The following is a 27,477-nucleotide window of genomic DNA, read 5'->3' on the forward strand; positions in this document are numbered from 1 at the left end:
TTAAAAATGAGCACTTGGGGCCCCTGTGTGGCTCAGTTGGTTGAGCATCCGACTTTGGCTCAGGTCATGATCTCATGGTTTCATGGTTCAAGCCCCGCATCAGGCTGTCTGCTTTCAGCACAGAGTCTGCTTCAGATCCTCAGTCTCTCTTTCTCTCTCTCCCTCCCCCACTCGCTCCCTCTCTCTATCTCTAAATAAACATTAAAAACAATATTTTTAACGAGCACTTAATGTGCTTCATGTGGCGTGCACACACACAAAAGGCCAAGTACATAAGAGATATTGGGCAGTGTCATTGATAAATGAAAAATGTGAAACTAAATATTGACTCCTCGGGTTTTTTGTTGTTTTATCTCTCAAATTTAGTGAGTTCTCATTGACCTCCTTAATTATCAGATTAACAACTTTATACAACAAACATTTGTTGAGTACTTGCATTCGTTTCAATCAGTAAGTATTTACTGAGGTCATACTGTGTGTAAAGAACTGTTTGAGGGGCATTGGACAAAAGTTACCTGAACTTGGGACAAAGGAGAAGTTTGCTTTTGCTTAAGATGTTTTTGGACTATTGACTTTTGAAAATGTCTCCATCATCTGTAGCAGTTATTTTTCTTTGGAATAATCTAAATAATGCCAAATATAAAAACAGCCAAAATCGTTTGAGGCCAAGTTCTGTAAACCATGTGAGTATTCCAATCATTAGAGAAGGCTTGTTGTGATCACAATATCTGTATAAGGTGTTTGTTGTTGTCGTTGTTGTTGTTGGTGATGGTGGTGGTGGTGTGTGTGTGTGTGTGTGTGTGTGTGTTGAGAAACAGTTTCAAATTTGAAATTGATGGTTTGGGCATGTTCCTAACCCTTTCTACAGCCTCTGAAGACAAAACCCCCCAAGCAGATAATAAGCAGGGAAACACAGATCCCAGCCTACAGCTCACTTACATTTTCCTAAACTTGATTAATTAGGCTTGAGGTTTATTTCTTTGAGGACCAGCCTTACCATCATCAAGCTATAAAAATACGGTTAATACCAAAATTCAGTTTGGAAACTACCAAATCACCGTGTAATTTAAATGTGGCGTTTACCAAAAGTCTCGTGTCTGATTTGCTTTGATAAGGTGATCCAAAAAGTGACTTCAAACTCGCAAAGGTCTGATTTCAACTACATACTGATGCGCTTTGGTCCAGAGCATGCTTTGTGCAAAGTCTCTCCTATGTTCCCGGTTCATCAAAAGTTGCTAAAATTATAAAACGTAACCTCACTTTGGCCCAGCATCCAGTTTTAAAAGCTTCAACCCATTACCTACCTTGTTTTGTTTCTTAAAAAATTTCAAAGCCTTTTTCTCACAATTTCAAGCTGTAGTTTATTCCTACCTTTTGCCCAGATCCAGCATCTTATTCTGTCAAGTTGATATTAGAAAGATTCTTCTTCAATTTAAATTTGTTTAATGGGTATTCATTTTTTGAGAGAGAGAGAGAGAGAGAGAGAGAGAGAGAGAGCGCGCACCCAAGCCAGGGACGGGCAGAGAGAGAGGGAGACACAGAATCCGAAGCAGGCTCCAGGCTCTGAGCTGTCAGCACAGAGCCCGACGCGGAGCTGGAACTCACAACTGCGAGATCCTGACCTGAGCCAAAGTCAGACACTTAATTGACTGAGCCACGCAGGCACCCCAGAGTTTTCTTCAATTTATTATCATCTCCCGAACAAATAAACTTTTATTCAACAACTAAAGAAATGTGGAGTAGTATCTCTCAAAGTTTGCAAAAACATTCTGCTCGTTTTGTGCTTTGCATCTGCAGCTTATATTTTAAACTAAATTTGAAATTATATGTAATGAGAATCATGGATTATTTTTAAATAGCCACTAAGGAATAAAATATGATAAATTATGAAGAATCGATGTGATTTTCCAAGGAGAGTTTTATTGGGAAAAAATTAAAGTTATACAATGAAAGTTCTATAACTAGACTATCTGTATAATTATTCTGTTTAAAACAGTAATTTCTATCATTATTTGGGGCTCTTTTCATAAAGTGAAAGAAGAAGGTATTTCTCCTTTTCAAATAATTTTTAGATATGAACTGTATGAACACTGAACGATAAATGTTTTTAAGAAACATTGAATAAATTCTGCATTAATCTGTAGTTTTTTCTGAAAAACATCTCAAATTTATCATATGTTAATAATTACAAAACATTTTTAGAATATTTTCAAACAAACAACAATTCCCTCTTCTTTGAATTAATAAATTTTTATGGTAGTTTACATTTCTTTTTCATTGTTTACATTTTATTTTAGGATGTTTATTAGTTAATTCAACATACTGGGTGGTCTCTTAATTAATATTATCACTCAGGTTTGTAAATAGTGCATGTTTTGTATGACCATTTAGAATTTATACACTGACACATTAGATATTTTGTTTAAGAATGGTTTACAAAAAAATAATTATTAACATTTGTTGAACTAGGAGGATCAATATTTTAATATGAATCCTTAAAAATAAAACATGTTACGTTCACTGTGTAGCTCATTAATAAATATTTACTCCATAGTTTTCTTCTATCTGTATGTGTTTAGCTAAGAATTGTTTTTCATTTGGTGAATAGTACCCTATTTAGGAATATGAGAAATGTTGGAGCAGTTACAAAATACTTAACGATTTTATAAAAGAAGAAACATTTTAAAAAATCACCACAAGAGGAATTCTCATTGAAATGAATGCTTATATCCAAGATGGAGTCTTTCTTTCCTTATATGTGCATGAATTTAACTTTAAAATGCATACTTCTCTTGGAGCCTTAGAGGAAGTAGCTTCACACTATGTAGTATCTATTGACACATTCAGAATTATACTGAATTCTATACACATATTATCTCTTCTGTTTATTTATTTATTTATGAGTATGGTCAACACACAGTGTTATATTGGTTTCAGGTGTGCAACGTAGTGATTGGACAAGATTACGCATTATGCTATGCTCCGCACAAGTGTAACTACTTTCTGTTCCAACACATCACTGTTATAATATCATAGGCTATATTCCTCATGCTGTGCCTTATGCCCATGATTTATTCATGCCAATATGGAAGCCTGTTTTTCCCTCTCCCCTTAACTCATTTTGCTCAACCCCCCACCTCCCTTCTCCTCTGGCAACCATCACTTTATTTTCTGTATGTATAGATTTAATTCTGCGTTTTGTTTATTAATTTTTCTAGATTCCATTCACGAATGAAATCATAGGGTCTTTCCTAGTCTGCCTTATTTTACTTTGCACAATACCCTCTGCGTCAAAATAAAAAGCTTCTGCACAGCAAAGGAAATCATCCACAAAACAAAAAGACAACCTAATGAATGGGAGAAGATATTTCCAAATGATATATCCAATAAGGGATTTACATCCAAAATACATAAAGAGCTTATACAACTCAACACCAAAAGAATCAAATAATCTGATTAAAAATGGGCAGAGGACCTGAACCGACATTTTTTTTTTCCAAAGAAGACATACCAGTGGCCAAAAGACACCTGAAAAGATGCTCAACATTACCACCTCAAAACTGTGAGAATGGTTGAAATCACACATCATCTCTTTGAATCATTGTAAGAAATAGTGAGGCAGCCAAGTTTGTTATACCTTCTTTATAATAAATTAGTTGAGGCACAAAGATACTAAATAATGTATATGCAGCTGAGTTTGTAACCTCCGAGGCTAGATCTAAAAACTAGGTTCTTAACTTCTATATTGAATGTGTAGAAAGATTTATTGTTACTTAAAATTATAAATCAAGAGGAAAACACCACAAAATGTGACTGTAGGGTACTTAGCGATTATTGCCCAAAAGCATGCAACCTTTTAGTTTTCTATTGGTAATTTAGGTGCACATTATTCCAATATTTTCTGTCTTATTCAAGAAATAATTTTCAAGCCTAGAGCCCTTACAGAATTTCTCTGGTTATAAAAATGAAGGAAGAGTCTCCATGGAGGAGATGCTCCAAGCTGGAGATAGTGTCTTTCTCTAGCAGGAAAGAGGGGCTAAAAGTCCATTTTTAGATGAACAGGTACATGTGTCACAATTAAGGCCAAAGTCTTTGCCATTTTAGATACTATAAAAGGCTATTTAAATGTGTCAACTTATATACGATTTCAAAAGGTTATGAGAATTTTACATACATCACTGAAACAATTTCATAGTCCTTTCAAATAGCCATTTGAAAACGATCCAAATGGCAGACACCCCTCTGAAGTAGTGTGATGCGATTTGGTCCAGAGTCTCCTCACACTTGGAAGGTCAGCATTAGGGCCTCCAAGATTAAACTCTGCAGTGTTCTATTCAAAGTGTCACTATTTGGAAGCGTGCTTTTGCAAGTTCTTGAATATGACATTTCATAGTCACTTACTCCATTGAATTCTTCCTATACAACCAAATAGAAAAAGATGAGAATTTCATTTCTGGGAAGATTTCCTCTAAGAGCCTCTGTCCAAAACATCCAGTGCTGAAAAAGCAAAGATAGTGGCAATAGCTAGCCACTATTATTTTGTTTTGTTTTGTTATAGCTAGCCACTATTATTTTGTTTTGTTTTGCTTTTTCCTTTTCTTTCCTGTGTAAAGAAAAGAACTGGGTGAAAGGCTTGTGAATAAGAATTCTATCTGTCTAGATCCAAAAGGTGGACAAATCTGCACTTTTCTGAACAGAGTTATTCTACACTGTCAGTATTTAACTTATTAAAGTAAAAACACATAATGACTAATCTTACCGTGGTGTTTCACAATCTTGTATTTGATCCTAAAAGTATATGTAAAAGGGCTGGAAAAAAGAAAATGATGTTTGAAAAATATCTGAGGATGAAGAATAGGAAACAAATTTTCATTTGTACCTGAAAGGCTGATTTTGGGAAATGTTACTAGATTGTGAGGATTTAAAAGGTGTTTTTGAATCTATTTGCCATCAGTAAGTCATGTAGGAAGGAGCTCCAAGGGGAGAGAGAACTGAATACTGCAAGAAGAATAAAGATTCCCAGGAGATTGAGAATAAACAAAATTCCATTACAGAGAAATCCACTGGAAATACCTTTTATTGAAACCAGGGAATGAATCTTTCAACAACAAGAGATAACATCTTTAGCAAAATCAGAAATAGTTGCCTTGCCAGTCATTTAAGTTCAAAAGAAATGTTGGAACCATGATCCAGTGCCATTTATTCCAGTGATGCAAGAGTGGATTAACGTTTGCAAATCAGTGTGATGCATCACACTTATAAATATTATCATCTCAAAAGATGCAAAAAAAGCATTTGACATTCATGTTAAAAATTCTTAACCAAGTAGGTTTAGAGGGAACATACCTTAACATAATAAGGCCTATATATGAGAAACCCACAGCTAACACCATACTCAATTGTGAAAAGCTGGGAGCTTTTACTATAAGATCAGGAACAAGACAAGAATTTCCATTCTGCTAGCCACAACGATCAGACAAAAAAGAAATAAAAGCCATTTTAATTGGTAAAGAAGAAGTAAAACTCACCATTTGTGGATAACATTATACTATATATAGAAAACCCTAAAGACTCCTCCAAAAAACTGCTAGAACTGATAAGTGAATGCAGTGAAGTCACAGAATGCAAAATTAATATACAGAAATATGTTGCATTTCTTTTCACTAAAAATGAAGTAGCAGAAAAAGAAATTAAGAAAACAATTTCATTCCAGTTGCACCAAAAAACAGAATACCTAGGGAAAACTTAACCAAGGACGTGAAAGACCTGTGCTCTAAAAACTATAAAACATCAATGAAAAAAACTGAAGACAACATAAATAAATGGAAAGATACTCCATTCTCATGGATTGGAAGAATCAATATTGTTAAAATGTTCATACTGCCCAAAGGAGTCTACAGATTTGATGCAGTGCCTATCAAGTACGAACATTTTTCACAAGCTAGAACAACTAATACTAAAATTGGTATGGAACCACAAAAGACCCCAAATAGCCAAAGCAATCTTGAGAAAGAACAATCCAGAATTTCAAGATATACTACAAAGCTGAAGTAATCAAAATAGTATAGTAGTGGCAGAAAAAAAATAAACACATAGATCAATGGAACATAAGACAGAGCTCAGAAATAAACCAATGCCTACATGGTCAATTAATCTACAACAAAAGAAGCAACGATATACAATGGGGGAAACATGGTCACTTCAACAAATGGTGTTGAGAAACTGGACAACTACACGCAAAAGAACAACAGTGGGCCATTTTTCTTACACCATACACATAAATAAATTCTAAATAGATTATAGACTTAAATTTGAGACCTGAAATCATAAAACTCCCAGAAGAAAACATAGGCAATCATTTCTTTGGTATCAACCATAGAAACATTTTTCCAGATAATGTATCCTCTGGCAGGGGAAACAAAAGCAAAACTAAACTACTGGTACTACACCAAAATAAAAAGTTTTTGCACAGCAAAAGGAACCATCAGTAAAATGATATAAAAGCCAATCTACTGTGTAAGAGTAGGCATACCTACTGTATGATATATGCAATAAGGGCTTAATATCCACAATATATAGAGAACTTCTACAACTCGATGCCAAAAAAATAAATAATCCATTTGAAAAAATGGGCAGAGGATCTGAATAGACATTTTTTTCAAAGAGGACATACACATGGCTAACAGACACATGAAAAGATGCTCAACATCACTAATCATCAGCGAAATACAAATCAAAACCACAATGAGATGTCACCCCACACCAGTCAGAATGGCTAAAATTATAAAGATAAGAAATAACAAGTGTTAGCGAGGATGTGGAGAAAAAGGAAACTTTGTGCACTGATGGTGGGAATGCAAGTTGGTACAGCCATGGTTGAAAACAGTACGAAGGTCCCTCAAATGATTAAAAATTGGACTACCATATGATCCAGGTATTCTATTACTGAGCATTTACCCAAATAAAATGAAAACAATTTGAAAAGATAAATGTACCCATATGTTTATTGCAGCATTATTTACAGTAATAGTCAAGATATGGGAGCCGTCCAAGTATCCATCAATAAATGAATGGATAAAGAGAAAGTGGTGTATTTACGTATATGTATGTGTATACATATATATATGTATACATGTATACACACACACACACACACACAATGGAATATTACTCAGACATAAAAAAAAGAATGAGATCTTACCATTTGCAACAATGTGGATGGACCTGGAGAGTGTAATGTTAAGTGAAGTAAGTCAGACAAAGACAAGTACCATATGATTTCACTCATATGTGGAATTTAAGAACTAAAACACAGAAATAAAGAAACAAAAGACCAAAAAGCATGCTGTTAAATACAGAGAACAAACTGATGGTTGCCAGAAGGCAGGTAGGTGTGGGGATAGGTGAAAGAGATAAAGGGCATTAAGAGTCCACTTACGGTGATAAGTAATGTAATGTACAGAACTGAATTGTTATGTTATACACCTAAAGCTAATATAACACTACATGTTAATTATACTTCAACAAAAAAATGTTTAATTGACTGTTTTCAAATTAACATTTATTAAATTTCTCCCTGAATACAGTCATAAAAATTGTCACTGTCTTTAATTACTTCTCCTAAAATCATTATTCTAAAACCACGTACACAGAAGTTGGGTGAACATTTCTCCACTGACATTGTATAAATGAAATCCTTCTTTGCAAATGAGTAATAAATATGTATACCCATAAACACACATATCCATTCTAAACATTTTCTTTTCTGGTACTCTCACACACTTTTAGGTTTCTGTCACTTAACTTTTGCCAGTTTTACCGGTTTCTTATAGTCTACAAATTTCTTTCACACCATTTTCCTAAAAGCAATTAGTCAGTGCTGGCTTTACTAGGCTTTGGTTACCTATAAAAGTGGTTATTTTTAGTTAAAAACATAAACAATATGTTTGTTTTAAAAACTATTTTGTATTTTTTTCTCTTATCCGTCTAAAGATGGGTTTTTTTAATGTTTATTTATTTTTGGGAGAGAGAAAGAGAGCACAAGTAGGGGAAAGGCAGAGAGAGGGAGACACAGAATCTGAAGCAGGCTCCAGGCTCTGAGCTGTCAGTACAGAGCCCAACGTAAGGCTCGAACCCAAGAACCGTGAGATCATGACCTGAATTGAAGTCAGAGACTTAACCAACTGAGCCATCCAGGTGCCCCTAAAGATGAGTTTTCTAACATAAAAATGTGATAATCCCTTCTGTGTATTGACCACCTGTATAATTTATTACAATAACTGTTGAATGTGTTTTTTAAATGTGTTTTTAATGATAAAATGTTTGCTACAATTACAGATAATGACAGAGCAGACCACCCTGTGGATCTACTTAAAGTAGATTTGACTATCTTATTCAAATTTTATTTATTGTACTTTGCACACTACAAAACATAAAACAATAGAAAAGCTTTTTACACAGGTGCTAAAATCAGTATCTTTTTAATAGGAAACTGAGACCCAGAGAATTCAGGTCACTGTTCCAAAGTTACTTAGCCATTAACTAGAAACAAAGCCCATATTTGACCCCAGATTACCACCTTCAACATAATATTGCTTCCAACTCACTCAGAATATAAGATCATACCATTTGCAAAGGAAAAAAAAAGAAAAAGAAATCTCATAAGTCCTATGCATACCAAAAAATTTATTTCTAGATGAACACCTAAATTATATTTTTTGTTTAAATTCTTTTTATTGCTAAAAAAATCGATAGTGTTAAGGTTGTGTTTCCCTTTTAAATTGGCCTTTTAGTTTTTATTGGTACAAATATTTAGATGAAAGATAAAATTATATTTTAGTCTTCAGTGTTTATACGTTTGCACTTTAGTTAGACTTGGGATCCATTCTTTGTAATAAAGTTTAATTATTATAAGTATCATAATAATATCCCTTATTAGCATTTAGTATCGTATTTTTTTTATTTCATCCTTTCTCACTGATATAGAGTGGTATCTCATCAAGTTTATAGTGAGCATTTCCCTAATAATAATGTGGAGCATTGTTTCATTTGCTATCTTGATCTATCTTTGGTGAAATATCTGATAATATCTTTTGCCCTTTTGGTTATTTTTTCATCATTGGGTTTTGAGAGTTCCTTTCTATTTTGGAAACAAGTCTTTATCAGATTTGTGCTCTGTGAATATCTTCTCTCAGTTTGTGGCTTGTGTGACTTTCCAGAAGTAGACATTCCAGTTTTCTTGAAATACAATTTGTATTTGTATTTTATCTTACTTTATTTTAGGTTTCCTTCTCTTGGTATTAAAAACACTTTGCTTCACCTAAGAGCACAAAGATTTTCTTCTAGAAATTTTGATGGGGTTTTACATTTAGGTCTCTGAGAACTTTTTTTTTTTTTTTTTTTTTTAATATATGCGTTTTGTGATTATTCTCTCTGTACTTCACCTCCTGGCTATCTGAGCAATGCTGAGTCATTCTACTTTCATAGATTCTCCAGAAAGATGAGGTGGTTTTGAAATCTATCCTCAAAAACTGGCGAGTCACATGTTTTTTGAGTGATGTTATTTGGCTCCCCTAAGAACCTACTAAGAGTCCCTCAAACCAACCTAGACGCCCCCCCCCACCCCCACCGCAAACTTAAGTTTATTCTTTTAACAAATCAGCAAGAACTGGTTAGGGAAATTCCCATTCTCCTGGGTAATTCATCCTTCAACGAATCGACCCCTTTTTATTTTGTCTGGCTCTGCCCTGCACTCCACGGATGAAATCACCACCTTTGTTCTAGTCCTTCTGATGGTTCCAGCTGTCATCTTACAATGGATGCAGACAAATGTAACTTTCGTTTTAAACCATTCCCTCCTTTCAGAAACTTTCTTCTACCTTAAATTTTATGACACCACCTCCTCCTACCTCTCCTTTTGGTGTTTCACTGGTTCACTCTCTGGAATCTGAACAGTCGGGTCTCGGAGCTCCCAGCCTGGGTTCTCTGTGGCTCTGCTCACTCTGTATCCTTTTCTGAGGGAATCTCAGCCACACACGTGGCTTCATGTACCAACTAGACACAAAGACAGCTGTCATATTTATATTCACAGGATAGGCTTCTTCTGATTGGTAGAGTCACTGTTCTATTGCCAACTCAGAGTTGGCACATGAATGTCTTAAATGCTTCTCACCTGGAATGTCCCAGGTGAATCATTATTTGCCCCCAGCCAAATCTGGTCCTCCCACAGCATTCTTCTTTTCACCTTTTGGCACTCATTCCAGAATCTCTGTGCTCACACGGACATCTCCCTCTCCCTCACTTTGCTAATATAAACCACGTATTCTACATTTTAGAACTCAGTAGCCCTCAAATCTGTTTTCCAATGTCCATGTCCACAAAAAGAATGGTTTTTCACACACAAGGAGAATTCAGAAAGTAATTGTTGAATAATGATGACTACAGTTGCCCCACATTAAAAGAGTGAATAATCAAGAGCCAAGATGTGAAGTTCACTGAACTTCAGAATGGCTGAAGAAAAACTCAAGATGAAATTAATACATAAACATGTCCTTGAATAATTGGTACCTTTTTGATGGATGAGAAAAGGAAAGAAGTAGTTTGAAGAGGGGTTGCATTAAGAAGCAAATTACACATGGGCACGATGAGAATCATTTGGTACAGAATCATGTCGGGGAATGGGGGGGGAAGGTGTGTAGAAAGTTGGATATGAATTATGGAGGATTTTAAAACCCACTGACTGTTGTGTGATTCATAGGCTAAAATGTTGGGCTATACATTTCAACCAAATTCTTCAATGATTGAAAATTTAACTTTTGATTAAGTGATACATTAGGAAAGTTAAAGGTAAAATAGTTTCATAGCTCTACTAATGAAAAAACTATTGCCACAGCCTCTCTTGTTCTTAATCCTGTTCTCCAGATACAGTCTCTTTCCTTTTAATGGTTGCTATTGGCCGTTACCTCCATATTTTGGCACTCTCTCTTGATTTTTTGTGTTTGTGTTTCCTCTATTGGCTTGTTATTAAAGAATATAAGGATCTGGTCTGTATCCCTCCTTTTATCCCTTTTATACACCTGCCACTGATTATTCTCTGTATTAAATAAACACACTTCTTATCCATCCATCATCTTTTTTTAAGTGGTAGGGATTTTTTAATGTTTATTTTGAGAGTGAGAGAGAGAGAGCAAGCGAGCACAAATGGGGGAGGGGAGGAGAGAGAGGGAGACAGAGGATCTGACCAGATTCAGGGCTCAAACTCATAAACCCTGAGATTGTGACCTAAGCTGAAGTCAGACGCTTAAGGGACTGAGCCACCCGGGCACCCCTTACCCATCCATCATCTTAAAGGAGCTACAGTACATCTAAATTTGGGGTGGAACATACATTGTTTACTTTTTCATGCACTGTACTATTCACTCTTGAGTAGTTTTTCTTCTTGTACAATAATTATTTCATAGGTTGCTTGTCCCTGCCACAAATTTTCTCCAGATATTCTAAAATAATTATAAAAGTCTACTGAAAATTGGTAACAAAACATAGAAGTTAATTTAGAAATTATATATTTTTCTCTCACTCTCTTTTTTTTCTCTCCTGGAGGCTTCTCTCTGCCACTATTTTCAATTTGTACAGTTCTTTGTGCCTTTCCAGTATGCGACTGCTAATCTCCGGGGCCGTATGTCTTTTTCTTGGCTTCTTCCCTCATTTTGTTGAAGAATCTCATTTTTTAAAGTTTGTATTTAAATTCTACTTAGTTAGCATACAGTGTAATACTAGGTTCAGGTGTGCAGTATAGTGATTCCCCACTGCCAACACCCGGTGCTCCGCACAAGGGGAGATTGAGAAGAATCTCATTTTTTAACAGCTTTATTGCAGAATAATTTGCATACCATAAAATGTACTCACTGTAAGTAGATCATGATTTATAGACCTACAGCGACCATCACCATCCAGTTTTCTATCTTTACTGCCCCAAAAAGCACCCTTGTGTTTAGTCAATCCCTGCCCCCACACCCAGGCTCAGGTAATCACCAATTCGTGTTCACTTTCTACAGTTTTGCAATTTCCAGAAATTCCTTATAAATGGGATTATATACTGCATAGTCTTTTGTGTCTGGCTCTTTTCAGTTAGCATAATGTTTTTGAGGTGCATCAGTTATGTAGTATGTATCCATAGTCTATTCTTTTCAACTGAAAGTTGTCCCATTATATCAGTATAACACATTTTTCTCATATTTAGCCAGGTGACGGGTTTGTAACGTTTTTTTCCAGTTTGGGTGTATTATGCATCATGTGACAGTGAACAATTCACATACAGGTGTTTGTGTGGACACTCCACTAGCAGTGGAATTTCTGGGCCATATGATAAGTATTTGTTCAGTTCTTTAAGAAACTGTCAAACTAACTTCCAGGGTGCATATTGTACATTCATATGAACAGTATATGGGTTGTCATTTCTCCACATCCTCATCAGTACTGGTATGTGATTCTTTTGGATTATAGCCATTCTAGTGGTTTGTGGTTTGATCTGCATAACTTACCTTAGTAACTAATGATGCTTACCATCGTTTCACATGCCTATTATCTATCTGAATATCTTTTTAGGAGAAACATCTATTCACGTCTTTTGCCTCCCACCTTTTTAAACTTGGGTTGTCTTTTTTTATTTGGAAAATTTCTTATGTATATTCTGGATGCAAGTTCTTTATCAGCAACGTGATGTTCAGACATTTTATCTCCATGTTTGGCTTGTGTTCTGATGTTCTTAATGATATCTTTTGAAGAACAAAAGTCTCCATTTTGATAAAGTCCAATCTACCATATTTTCTTTTATAAATTGTGTTTTTGATATCATATCCAAGGTACTGTGGCCTAATCCAACTTTGCAAAGGTGAAACTACATTTTGTTCTAAACATTTTGCAGTTTTAACGCTTACCCTGACGTACGTGATCTATTTTGTATTAACTTATGAGACTAGTGAGAAGGAAGTGGTTTTGTTTTCTGCTTTGGGGGGTTTGGGGGTTGTGGTTTTGCTCTGTTTTCGTATTGGCATATGATTAACAGATTGTCCTAGCACCGCCTAGGACTACCCCTTCTGCGTTTATTTGCCTTGGCACTTTAGTCTAACATCTTTCGATCATCAGTACAGAGATTTTTTATTTGTTTCTGCCCTCTCTATTCTAACTTATCAGTCATTTCTTAAGCCAGTATCACACTGTCCTGATTACCCTACAGAGTTTGAGACCTGATCATAGGAGTCTTCCAACTTTGTTCTTCTTTTTCCAAATAAAATTAGTTATTCTGACTCTTTGCACACACTTTGAGGTCAGCTTGAAATTTCTACAAGAAATTCTGCTGGGATTGCATTAATGTACTGTAGATCGGCATGGGGAGGATTATCAATTGGTGATACTGAATGTTCCAATCTGTGAACATGGTAGGTCTCTTCCTTTATTTGGATTTTCTTTAATTTCTCTTAGCAAACACCACTGAGAGCATGAGAATACAAGTTTTGTATTGGAAGAAGATGTTAACAATACACATATTCAACAAAGGATTTGTATCCAGGGTCATTAAGAGCTCTTACAAATCAGTGACAAATAAGACAGCCAACAGAAATGAATAAAAAACTTTTAATTGGTACTTTTTAAAAGAGGATTACCTAATATCCAAATAATATGAGAGTGGTCAACATATTCATCGAGGTGTGCTACACATTAAAACCACAACAGAATATTATCACAACCTCATGGAAATAGCTAAAATTAAACACCAAACACCGTTAGTCATTGGCAAACATATGGAACCAGGAATTCTGATATACAGCCTGCAAGAGTGTAAATTGGTAAGATTATTTTGGAAAACGGCCATTACTATAAGCTACATATATGCATACCTCATGAACCGCCATTCCTGTTTCTATTTATAGACCCCCCCCCCATGCATATTATGGTCATCACAAGACATGCTGAGGGTAGACTAGATTAATAACTTGCAGTGCAGACAATGAGAAAAGACACAGCAGGAAAACCAGCTGCTTCAAACAATGGAGATCAATGTCACAAACATAAGGGTGAGAAAAAGGACCTGACAGAAAATATTTTATGTTACTGGATACCATTTATGTAAAGTTGAAAAAGACAAAAAACTATGTTGGTAGAAAACAGAAATGCCTAAAGATAACAAAATGGCAATATTTGGAGGAGAATTGTCACTGAGGAGAATAAAGGAAGTATCTGGAATGTGGTCGATGCTCTGTATCTTGATCTGGGCGTGATTACACATGTATGTTCAGTTGGTAAAAATTTATCAAAACTGTGTCATTTGTTCACTCTCCTGTGTGAATGTTCTTCATTAAAGATTTTTTAAAGCATTATTAGTATTACTTCCAAGATTAAATAGCATTAACATAAATTGGCCTTTAAAATAGCAAAGAAAAAATGTACTGGAAAGGGATATTATAATAACCTATTACATTTTTTAATTTCAAAATTAAATGTATCAGATGTTCTTGAAATTAGTTTAGTCTTCAAAAAAATGAAAGCAATCAAAGGAAAATAATTATGAAATGTTTTGAATTTCCTTACCTAGAAAGACTGTGTCTGAACTGGTACATTCTCTTCTCTTTATGAAACAAAGGAATGGTGTTGAGAAATGCTTATGCAAAAAGAAAAATGAGATGTTACCCTGAATGATAAATAAATCTCACTAAGAATGTTACTAAGTCCACCTGCTGGTGGTGTTTTAGATCCATTCATTTACTCATTCTGATGTCTGTAGGGATTTTAAAAGGTAAAATTCATGCAAATTTTCAGCCTTCTGACATGTTCTTAAGAGGCTAATAAATGACAAAGCCCACTCTTACGCAGCTGCAGAGTTTACCAACAGCAGCACCAGTGAGTGTTGGCCTGGATTATCCTTTTCTTGTAGGGATCGTACATTGTAGAATGGTTGGTGGCACTCTTAACTACTGCCAGGAGCATCACCCCATAGTTCTGAAAATGAAAATGTCTGCAGATGATGTTGCCAAATGACCCTACTGGTGGAGAGCCACTGTTCTACAATATGCATATATTGGAATACTAGAGTCCTAAGTTTTAGTTCCTTGGAATTACCCTGTTGTCAGTAAAAACATTATCTTTGGCTTCATCCATCTGGTGATATCTTTGCCATCATATGTATATATGGGCACAGGTTGCAATTAACAGCTCTAAAATGGTTTTGTCATTCTACAAGGAAGGAAAACCAATTCTGTTTGTAAATAATTGGCAAGGAGTGGTTCTCAGTGTGTGTAGGTTTCTCAAGGTGTGTGTAGGAAAGTAGTGTATACAGAGTGATCGTATCCAGTGTGTGCATTATGCAGATGTGACTGCCTACTTTGGCATTAAATTAGAAAGTTGTCTCAGCTGTAACAGGGGAAATGAAGATTTAAAATATTTTCTAAGAGTCTACTTAGATGATGAAACCAGTATTTGATTTTTTAATTTAACTCATGTATGTGATAAACTAAAGGAGTGACTTTTTAAATGCTTCCACACATACTTTTCTTACAGTGCAATATTGGTTTCAGGAGTAGAATTCAGTGATATCAGTTCCATACAACGCCAGGTGCTCATCATAAGCATCCTCCTTAATACCTTTCATGTATCTATCCCGTCTCCCCCCTCTTCCTCTGTCAATCCTCAGCTGGTTCTCTATCATTAAGAGTTTCTTATGGTTTGTTTCCCTCTCTTCTCTTTTTCCCCCACTCCTCATATGTTCATCTGTTTTGTTTTTTAAATTCCACATATGCGTGAAATCATATAGTGTTTGTCTTTCTCTGATTGACTTATTTCACTTACAGTAACACATTCTAGCTTCATCCATGTTGTTGTAAATGGCAAGATTTCATTTTTTTGGTGGCTGAGTAATATTCCATCACATATGTATACCACGACTTCTTTATCTATTCATTAGCTGATGGACATTTTGGCTCTCTCCGTAGTGTGGCTATTGTTGATACTGTTGCTGTAAACATCAGGGTGCATGTACCCCTTCAAATCTGTATTTTTGTATCCTTTGGGTAAATACCTAAAGCAATTGCTAGATTGTGGGGTAGTTCTATTTTTAGTTTTTTGAGGAACCTCCATACTGTCCTCCAGAGTGGATGCATTAGTTTGCATTCTCATCAACAAGTGCAAGAAGGTTCCCCTTTCTCTGCATCCTTGCCAACACCTGTTATTTCTTGTGTTGTTAATTTTAGCCATTCTGACAGGTATGAGGTGTATCTCATTGCATGAGGTGGTATCTCATTGTAATTTTGATTTGTGTTTCTCTGCTGATGAGTGATGTTGAGTATATTTTCATGTGTCTGTTAGCCATCTGGATGTCTTCCTTGGAAAAGTGTCTATTCGTGTCTTCTGTCCATTTCTTAACTGGGTTGTTTGTTTTGGGGTATTGAGTTTGATAAGTTCTTTATAGATTTGGGATACGCTTTATCAGATATGCCATTTGCAAATATCTTCTCCCATTCTGTAGGCTGCCTTTTAGTTGATTATTTCCTTCACTGTGCAGAAGTTTGTTATCTTGATGAGGTCCCAGTAGTTCATGTTTGCTTTTGTTTCCTTTCTCTTCAGCGATGAGTCTAGTAAGAAGTTCTCTGGCCCGGATGCCTTTTCTTTTTTGAAAAAACAATTTATGCTATCAATAATAGATATAAAAAGATTTCATTTTTTATTATGGCTTTATTTTCAAAATTTGTAACAAAACATTTTCAGAGGATTAGGCAAAAAATTAAAACCTAAAACTCCCAATTAAAAACTTCCAATATTAAACTAAAATTTAAATGTCTGCTTCCAGGGTTACCTATCTGTGGCACATCAGGTTGGTGTAGACATGGATGATGGGTGACCTGTGGGGGAAAGAACCTGACTCTGACACCTTCACTGAAACATTAGGTGAAATGATTTGCTAAGGTCATTTAGAACATTTAAAAGTTTCTGTTCCTTAGAAGGATATCATTTGATTTTATATATTTATTTATGACTCTCTACTAAAGGGGGATTTTAAAAAAGAAATTTTACAACTATGTATTAGATGATTTTTCAAATCCAAAACCTTCTACATTCCAGCACCTTGCCCAGATTTTGCTTTAAAAAGGTATTTTTCATTAATCGAAATATAATTTTAAGACTTCCAAATTTGCTTAGCGTGGATAGTTATCTGAAGGAAACAGAACAACTCACAGTTCACGTGTCCTGCAACCGCCACTGTTAAGAAGGACTGAATAAGCAAGTTCCTTTGTTATGTTAGGGGAAGAATGATTTCAACAACTACTTATTCTAATGATTGGATCTGACCTTATTTCCAAAGAAAGAAAGAAAGGGAGGGAGGGAGGGAGGGAGGGAGGAAGGAAAGAAAGAAAGAAAGAAAGAAAGAAAGAAAGAAAGAAAGAAAGAAAAGCCAATGGTAGTGTAGAGTTACTGATCTCGATAATTGCCTTACAATAGATTGATCCTTACTGATAATTTGGTTTCTTAGGACAAAGGAATGATGCATGTGATGAATAACATGAAAAATACTTTCTTTTAAACTTTTTTAGTAAATTTCTTGTCTTAATAAACTGATAATTGACCAAATGATTTTCTTTTTACTTTGTTTTATGAAATTATCCATGAAAATGTACATTTTAAAAAATATATTACTTAAGCCAGACTTTTTTAAAGATAATACATTTAAAGAAAAAAATGTAAGTATCTCTTATTTTCCAGTTTGCATAGTAAGTTATCTCCTCTCCCCCCAAATATAAATATATTGGACAACTAAACAAATTGCCTATGACCATTTTAGCTGCTTCATGAAAATACACTAGTGTGACCAAACCTATCTTTGATGGATGGACCCGTGCCCACTCTTTCAGTTCTGATGATTACGATTTGATAAGAGTATATCCTTTTAAGCGAAAGAAAATTTTCCATAATTAAAATATGTCCATTTCCTCATGAATTTTCAGCTTCATAAATCAAATGAGTACCAAATTTATATATAGTGTAGCAATAACTTAAGATTGTTGTTTGAAGGGATTATTGACATTAGATTGGTGGGATTTTTTTTTTAACTTATTTCTACTCATTGACAAATGCCAGGCCATTACTGACAATCCTAGGTGACTTCGTACTTATCATTGACTCTCTGGGTTGTTACATTTGGGGGAAGGAAGGACAACCTCTGTGCCCTCGTGATTTCTCCCAAACAGACATCTGAACAACCCCTAGTCAACACAGAGAAGCAGGAGGAAATCTAGATTTTGTAAGCCATATGTGTACAATGTAAAGTCAATTAGGGTCCACAGCCGATGCTACCTCAAGTGTTCACTTCATGTTATGATTCTTTATAATGAAGTGGGTTTACAGATTGCAGGTAAACCCCCAAAGTTTGTTCTCATCGTGTCACTTCTGGAATCATCATTCTCCTGTTACATTAAGAAGGGAATGTGTTTTAGGTACGCGCCTTTGACACTGCACACTCAGCTTGACTTCCACAGCACCTCAATATCCTCCACTGATTGTCACGTAGGTTGCTCTTTGCAAATGTATACATGCTGAACGTTAGATAAGAGTCATCACTAGAACCTCCTAATTGAGCCCTCCAGAACAGAATACAAAACCAGATTTATCTTTAGATTACTTGAAGCTTTTTATTACAGTTGAATATCCGTTTTTAAAACACTTTCTATTTTAAGACATACCACATTGCTTTGGAAAATAAAAGGAATATGTCAACCATTCAAGCAAATGACTTCAAAATGCTGGAAAACACTGGTGAACATAAACACTCAAGAAAGCATTTACATATAGCAATGCAGGCCTACCTTGAGAAACAAGAAAATTCTCAAATAAACAACCTAACCTTACACCTGAAGGAGCCAGAACAAGAGGAACAAAGCTCAATGCTAGTAGGAGTGAAGTTTTAAAGATTAAAGGAGAAGCAAAAGAAGAAAAGACAAAACAATAATAATCAGTGAAACTAAGAACTGATTCTTTGAAAAGATAAGCAAAATTGAAAATATTTAGCCAGATTCATCAAGAGAAAAAGAGAGAGGACTCAAATAAATAAAATCAGAATTGAAGAAGGAGAAATAAGAACAAACTCCACGGAAATACAAAGAATTACAAGAGAATATTATGAAAAATTATTTATCAATAAACTGGACAACCAGGAAGAAATGGATACATTCCTAGAAATATGCATCTTCTAGAAATGAATAAGAAGTAGAAACTTTGATACAGATTGCTAGTAATGAAATTAAATTGGTAATCAAAAAGCTCCCAATAAATGAAAGTCCAGGACCAGATGGCTTCACAGATTAATGCTTCCAAATTTTGGAGAAGAGTTAACATTTGTTCTTCTCAAACTATTCCAAAAAATATAAGGGGAAGGAAAACTTCCAAATTTATTCTACAAGGTCAGTATTACCCTGATTATAAAGACACTCCAAAAACAAACAAACAAACAAACAACAGAACTACAGGCCAATATCTCTGATGCAAAATTCCCAACAAAATAGCAAACAAAATTCAACAACACATTAAAAGGATAATTCACCATGGTCAGGTATGATTTATTCCAGGGATACAAGGGTGGTTCAGTATTCATAAGTCAATCAATGTGATATGTCACATTAACAAGAGGAAAGGTTAAAACTTTATGATCATCTCAATAGATGTAGGAAAAGCCTATGACAAAATACAGCATTCAATTCATGATAAAAATTCTCAACAAAATTGGTTTAGAGGGAACATACCTCAACATAATAAAGGCTGTATATATAAAACCCACAGCTAACATCATACTCAGTGGTGAAAAACTGAGAGCATTTCCTCTAAAATCAAAAACAAGACAAGAATGCCCACTCTCAATATTTTTATTCTACATAGTAATGGAAATCCTAGCCAACACAATCCGACAAGAAAAAGAAACAAAGCTATCCACATTGGTAAGGAAGAAATAATCACAATTTGCAGATGACATATTATATATAGAAAACCCTGAAGACTCCACCAAAACACTATTAAAACTGATAAATGAATTCAGAAAAGTCACAGAATACAAAATTAATATACAAAAATGTGTTTCATTTCTATACACTAGTAACAAAATAGCAGAAAGAGAAATTAAGAAAATAATCCCATTTAAAATGGCACCAAAAAGAATAAGATACCTAGGTATGAATGTAACCAAGGAGGAGAGAGACCTATCTATATTCTGACAACTACAATATCAATGAAAGAAATTGAAGATGACACAAACAAATGGAAAGACATTCCATATTCATTGGTTGGAAGAATTAATATTGTTAAAATGTCTATACTACCCAGAAATCTACATGTTCAGTTCAGTTTCTATCAAAACACCAATAGCATTTTTCACAGAACTATGACAAATAAATTTGTCCTAAAATTTGTATGGAACCACAAAAGAATTCAAATAGCTAAAGCAATCTTGAGAAATAACAAACCTGGAGGTATCACAATCCCAGGCTTCAAGATGTACTACAGAGCTATAGTAACCTAATCAAAACAGTGCAGTACTGGCACAAAAATAGACCCATAGACCAATGGAACAGAATAGAGAATCCAGAAATAAACCCACAGTTATATGGTCAATTCATTTATGACAAAGTAGGCAAAAATATGCAATGGAGAAAAAGTCTCTTCAAAAAGTGGTGTTGGGAAAACTGAAGAGCTACCTGCAAAAGAATGAAATTGGACCCCTTTCTTATGCCATATACAAAAACAAATTCAAAATGGATTAGAGATTTAAGCGTAAGACCTAAAACCGTCAAACTCCAAAAAGAAAACCTAGGCAGTAATCTCTTGGACGTCAGCCATAGCCACATATTTATGGATACGTCTCCTCAGGCAAGAGAAACAAAAGCAAAAAGGGAACTATTGGAACTACACCAAAATAAAGATTTTGCACAGCAAAAGAAATCATCAACAAAATGAAAATGCAACTTTCTGAGTGGGAGAAGATAGTTGCAAATGATATATTTGATAAGGGATTAATATCCAATATATATGAACACCTTATACAACTCAATACCATAAAAAATCAATCTGATTAATAAAATGGAAAGAGGACCTGAATAGACATTTTTCTAAAGACATACAAATGGCCAACAGACACATGAAAAGGTGCTCGACATCACTAGTCATCAAAGAAATGCAAATTAAAACCACAATGACATACTACTCGTACCAGTCAGGATTGCTAGTATCAAAAAGACAAATAACAACTGTTGGTGAGGATGTGGAGAAACAGGAACCCTCGTGGGCTGTTGGTGGGAATGTAAATGTGTACAACCACTGTGGAAAACAGTATGGAGGTTCCTCAAATAATGAGAAATGCCATACGATCCAGTAATTCTAGGACTTTACCCAAGAATATGAAAACACTAATTTCAAAAGATACATGTACTCCTGTGTTTATTACAGCATTACTTACAACAGCCAAGAGGGGCGCCTGGGTGTCTCAGCTGGTTAAGTGTCCAACTTTGGCCCAAGTCATGATCTCACAGTTTGTGGGTTTGAGTCCTGCGTCGGACTCTGTGCTGATAGCTCAGAGCCTGGAGCCTGCTTCAGATTCTGTATCTCCCTCTCTCTCTGCCCCACCCCCTCTTATGCCCTGTCTCTGTGTCTCTCTCAGAAATAAGTAAACATTTTTAAAAAATATTACAATAGCCAAGATAAGGAAGTAACCCAAGTGTCCATCAAAAGATGAGTGGATAAAGATGTGATGTGTGGAGGTACACACACTTAACGGAGTATTCCTTAGCCATAAAAAAGAATGAGAACTTTCCATTTGCAATAACATGGATGGACCGAGAGGGTATTATGCTGAGTGCAGTAAGTCAGACAGAGAAAGACAAATACCATATGATTTCACTTATATGGAAATGTGGGACCTAAAAAACAAAACAAGCACTCTTAAATACAGAGAACAAACTGGTAGTTGCCAGAGGGGAGGTGGGTGTGGGGATGGTTGAAACAGATAAAGAAGATTAAGCGATACAAACTTTCAGTTATAAAATAAATAAGTCATGGAGACTGAAACAACACATGGGAATATAGTCAGTAATACTGTGATAACATTATCTGGTGACAGATGGTGACTACACTTACTGTGGTGACCAATGAGTAATGGAAAGAACTGTTGAATCACTATGTTGCACTCCTGAAACTAATATAACATTGTATGTTAATTATATTGCAATTAAAAAAAAAAAGTTTTTAGTTTTTAAAAAATACTTATTTATTTTGAGAGAGAGAGTACAAGCAGGGTAGGGGCAGAGAGAGAGGGAGAGAGAGAATCCCAAGCAGGCTGCGCAATGCCAACACAGAGCCGGGGGCTCAATCCTATAAACAAAGAGATCATGACCTGAGCCCATATCAAGAGTCGGACGCTTAACCAACTGAGCCACCCAGGCTCCTCCCCCCACCAAAAAAAAAGAAAGCTTTGAGGGGCACCTGGGTGGTTCAGTTGCTTAAGCATCTGACTTCATCTCAGGTCATGATCTCGCGGCTTGTGAGTTTGAGCCCCACGCTGGGCTCAGTGTTGACAGCTCAGAGCCTGGAGCCTGCTTCAGATTCTGTCTCCCTATCTCTCTGCTCCTCCCCTGTTCACTCTCTCCCTCTCTCAAAAATTAAGAAACATTTAAAGGAAGGAAGGAAGGAAGGAAGGAAGGAAAGAAAGAAAGAAAGAAAGAAAGAAAGAAAGAAAGAAAGAAAGAAAAAGAAAGAAAGAAAAAGAAAGAAAGCTTTGAGAAAGAACTTGACTTTTACTTGACTTCTACTTGAAAGATTTGAATGCGTCCCAGGTTCAGAACTCATTCTAGGTTACTGGGCCCCCTTCTAATTCATTGAAAGTAGAATATGAAGATACCATGGTGAGCTGGTATTATCTAATCTTAATATTTGGGTCTTCTCTGGATTCACTCAATAGCCCTGTCACTTAGCTGACGATGCTGAATTCCTAGGTTGCTGCTTATTTAGAACAAAAATGGAGAAGACAGAGGAAAAGAAATATCGTCCCAGAACTGGTACAATACTGAGAGTTATAGTCCAAAACTGAGTAAAAATTTCAACTTATCTAAAAAACAGTTTCTGTACTGTTTCATCTCTAATGATGTTATAATGACAAGTAATTCCACCCTTAACTGTAAGATTTGATACTTCTATATCAAATGTCTGTTTGGATCATCATAAAAATTCTGTGAAGAAGGTATCATCATTCCCATTTTACAGAGCAAAGGGAGACTCAAATGAAATCTAATGATACTCCATTAAGTAAGGTCTTTAGCCAGGATGGAAATCTGGATAGCTTCTTTTTCTTACACAGATACAATGACTGAAGTCTAATGGGAATAAGTCAATTAATTGCTCAGTATCAAGCTATTTTTATACCATTTTGTCTGTCATAGCTTCTGCTTTTGGCAGTGGTTGCTATACATTAGGTAATATTTGAAAGGCACGCTCTGTGGAGACAAAAGAGTAAAGCCAATGAAGGCTGAACTAACTGCTGATACTGTGCCCTGCCAGTACACTTAAAGATGATTATTTTTATTTTCTTTATTATTGTTATTATTATTTAAAAAAATTAAGTTTATTTATTTATTTTGAAAGAGAGAGAAAGCGCAAGTGGGGAAGAAGCAGAGAGAAAGGGAGAGAGAAAGAATCCCAAGTAGGCTGTGAACTGTTAGAGCAGAGCCCAACACGGGGCTCAAACCCACCAACAGCAAGATCATGACCTGAGTCAAAGTCAGATGGTTAACTGACTGAGCTGCCCAGAGGCTCCTATTATTTTTTTTTTAAAGAAAGAGAGTACAAGCAGGGGAGGGCAGAGAGAGGGAGGGAGACCATATTAAGCAGGCTCCATGGCGCCTGACCCAGGGCACCATATCTCATGACCATGGGATCATGACCTGAGCCAAAATCAAGAGTCAGACACTTAACCGACTGAACCACCCAGATGCCCCAAGATGATTACTTTTTTTTAAAATTTTTTTTTAATGTTTATTTCTGAGACAGAGAGAGACAGAACATGAGTAGGGGAGGGGCAGAAAGAGGGAGACACAGAATCAGAAGCAGGCTCCAGGCTCTGAGCTGTCAGCACAGAGCCCGACACGGGGCTTGAACTCACCGCGAGATCATGACTCGGGCTGAAGTCGGACGCTTAACTGACTGAGCCACCCAGGCGCCCCAAGATGATTACTTTTAAATTTTCATTCTGCTAGTAAAAGTTATATATGTACATTTTTTTTTAAATTTAAAGTACGTAAATATATGAAGAAGGACATAATACCTTACATCCTGTAATTTGGATAGGATATGTATAGATAGATGGAAAGATAGATCTATTTTTGCTGCATTTTTTACTCTTGTCTATAAACACACACGTATGCATACTGTCTCTACATAAATTTGGTTTTATAAACAAGACTGTACTACAGGTATAAACAATGTGCGTACTGTGTATAAACTGTATACTGTACTTCTTCATAAAGTATTTATGAACCTCTTTACATGTCTCAGTTATGTATCATTTTATAATGTCATTTTATTACATTTCTGTGCTAATTTCTGTTTGTGCTATATGTTATTTAATATATCCTTTTATTATTATCTGTATAGATTATTTTTCACATTCATAATGATAGACAGCCCCATGATGAAGTTGTACATACATCTGGCATAATTATATTCTCACTTCTGTCGGTCGGAAATTTTAATTCCAAAGTGAATGTGCCGTATAAAATGAAGGTATTTTTTAAATCCTTTCAATTTGAAATAACACACTTGCCTTAAATAGCTGTACAAATTTATACTCCCACCAGGATTGAAAAAAACTATAGCTTCCTGCTTTTTACCATCACCAAAAACAAATTAATATGTTCTTAGTGAATATTCCATATAAGATCTTTGCCCATTTTTCTACTGAAGTACCTGTTTACTTTTTTGTCATTATCATGTTCACGCGATATTTTAAGAATACTAGTCCTTCTCCATCTGTCCTGTATATTGCAAATAGTTTTTCTACTTTACTGTCTTTTATTTAGTTTACAGTATTTGCTACCATACAGATAGTTTACATTTTATTTTTACATTCACCTTCAGAAAGGCCTTTTTTCAGCCTAAGAGCTTAAATATAACTTTCATTTTCTAGTCCTTTGTTGTGGTTCGGTTTTAGGTTCTTTTCTCAATTTTTTTTATATTGCATTTTTTCTATTTGGAATGCTATGCTTATATTTTTCTCCTATTTGTCTACTGAGTGACAGTGTTTTCTGTCATAGATACAAGTATTGCTATTTTCCCTTCTTTTTATTTATTTTGAGAGTGAAAGAAAGCGCAGGCAGGGGAGAGGCAGAGAGAGAGAGGGGAGAGTGACAATCCCAAGCAGGCTCCACACTCCCAGTGCAGAGCCCGACACGGGGCTCGAACTCCCAAGCCAGGAGATCATGACCTGAGCTGAAATCAGGAATCGGACGCTTAACTGAATGAGCCACCCAGGCACCCCTGTTATTTTCCCTTCTTAATTTGAAGTACAAATTAAAACTTAAAATAATAACTTAATTGGAAGTCCCTCCTTGCCACTACCTTTTATCTTAATGGCCTGGGGTGCACATTTCATTGTGGTGTGTAACACTGGAGTGTGGTCCCACAGCCCTTCCTGGCAGAGTGCACACTCATGAGCCTGTGCCTGTGAGATTCATGTGATCAGCTGAGGTCACATCCTGACTTTATTTCTGGCCGAATTATGGAGAAAAGAATCCCGGGGACCCACCAGTCACACAGACCCGTGCTGCTTCTGTTGGTTCAAGGGCTATTCAAGCAAGCAGAGGCAGCCAGAAACCCATCCATAGCATTTCACTTCTGGTAGCAATGACCCTACATTGGCCCATGTACTTCTGCAAACTTTCCTTCCAGTTGCAATCCTTTTCCATTACGACACATTTTGAGTCTTGAATGCCGTGTCATGTGTGAGATTTTCTTGAGACAAATATTTCATTAAGAGTTGAGAGACTCTGTGAGGACATGTGGTCACTTTCGCTTAAGCTGGGATCTGTCCATCCCCACCCGCCATGTTGCCAATGGAATTACTCTGGGTATAGCTGCCTGGCATGTCAGCAGTCACCCTACATATTCCAGAAGGTAATGGATTAATATCGGTATTTTTAAAACAAAGACCTAAAGACATTAAGTGATATGCCCCAATTACACAATTAATGAAGAAAGGGAAAATCCTGAAATTAATAGCCAATTTTATTATCTAAAAGAAAGGAACACATTTCATAATCTACTGCCTAGGAGGCTCTATAATGATAAAAGGAAATCATGTTAGATGCCGTTTCTCAAAACACAGTACAAATAGCACCTACATCAGAATAACTTTGATTATTCAAAGTAATGGTGAAAAGACTTTCAATTAAATAGTATTTTGATTTTTCAAAGCAAATATTTCAATTTTGTACATCAGAAATTAGAAAGGAGAAACCTGTAACCTGCTAGAATGTGGACTGTTGACCTCCATCTGAGACAGGCGGGGCAGTTCCTGCATTGAACAGCTCTCCGGCTGACCCCTGTGCACGCCCCACTTGAAGAACCAATGTCCGAAGTGTTTACTTCCATATTTAGACCTCCATATTTATGAAAGCATAAACTAAACTTCTGATGTTGTAGTTCACTTTGTATACAAAGTTAAATAATGCCCCATTTTCCCCAAATTTCAAAGTGTGATTTAGAAAACTGTTGTTTTTCATAGCTATGGTAAATACCTGAATATAATTGTTTTCAGTTTATTTATTTATTTTGTGAGAGAGAGAGATTGTGTGTGCGAGAGAGAGGGGGGCGGAGAGACAATCCCAAGCAGGCTCCACATCACCAGCCTGCATAGATCCCAGTGCAGGGCTCAAACCCACAAACTGTGAGATTATGACCTGAGCCCAAATAGGACACTTAACCAGCTGAGCCACTCAGATGCCCCAGTAACTACCTGAATATAACTTGGAAAGTTCAACTTAATTGGATACACTAATGTAGACAATCACGTATAAGCAGAATTCACCTTCTCTGGATTGTTTCATGTCTTTTTCGTAGCAAAATAAATCTTCAGTGTCAACATTTTTGGGAATACTTGGAGGTTCTACCAAAATACATACCTAAATGTGATACTTTTGTTGAAATCCCTTTCTTCATGGGATTATTTATTCTAAAGTAACTTCTGTAAAATTAGATTCCTAATTCCAAGCATCCTGCTTAATTATATTATATTGATGCTGGTAATTAAAAGTGAAGCAAAGGATTACAGTGGACTACGGCTTATATGTGCTGAAGGCTAATACGAGCTTGAATAAATTTTCCAACTTAAAGTTTGCCAATTAGGTAAAACTGTATATCGAACAGGCTACTTTAGAAATTGTTTTTAAAATTATGTCTCACAAA

General features: G+C 35.7%; 2 protein-coding genes across 4 annotated transcripts in view; one reads left to right on the top strand and one right to left on the bottom strand.

The window, feature by feature from the left end:
- The window catches only part of VEGFC (vascular endothelial growth factor C), a 109,641-nt gene that overhangs the window by 44,385 nt on the left and 37,779 nt on the right, over positions 1 to 27,477 (top strand). Inside the window, exon 1 of one of the 2 annotated variants that reach the window (XM_060652855.3) lies at positions 16,838 to 16,935. The exons of the other annotated variant lie outside the window; for it this stretch is intronic. The gene's annotated coding sequence lies outside the window, so the exon portion shown is untranslated. Of the gene's footprint in view, positions 1 to 16,837; positions 16,936 to 27,477 lie in introns of those variants that run through there. 2 annotated transcript variants of the gene reach the window in all.
- Positions 1 to 27,477, bottom strand: part of LOC144616089 (uncharacterized) — a 93,481-nt gene that overhangs the window by 29,237 nt on the left and 36,767 nt on the right. The window lies entirely within an intron of this gene.

Source organism: Panthera onca, chromosome B1, assembly GCF_046562875.1.
Source record: "Panthera onca isolate mPanOnc1 chromosome B1, mPanOnc1 haplotype 2, whole genome shotgun sequence".
NCBI lineage: Eukaryota > Metazoa > Chordata > Mammalia > Carnivora > Felidae > Panthera > Panthera onca.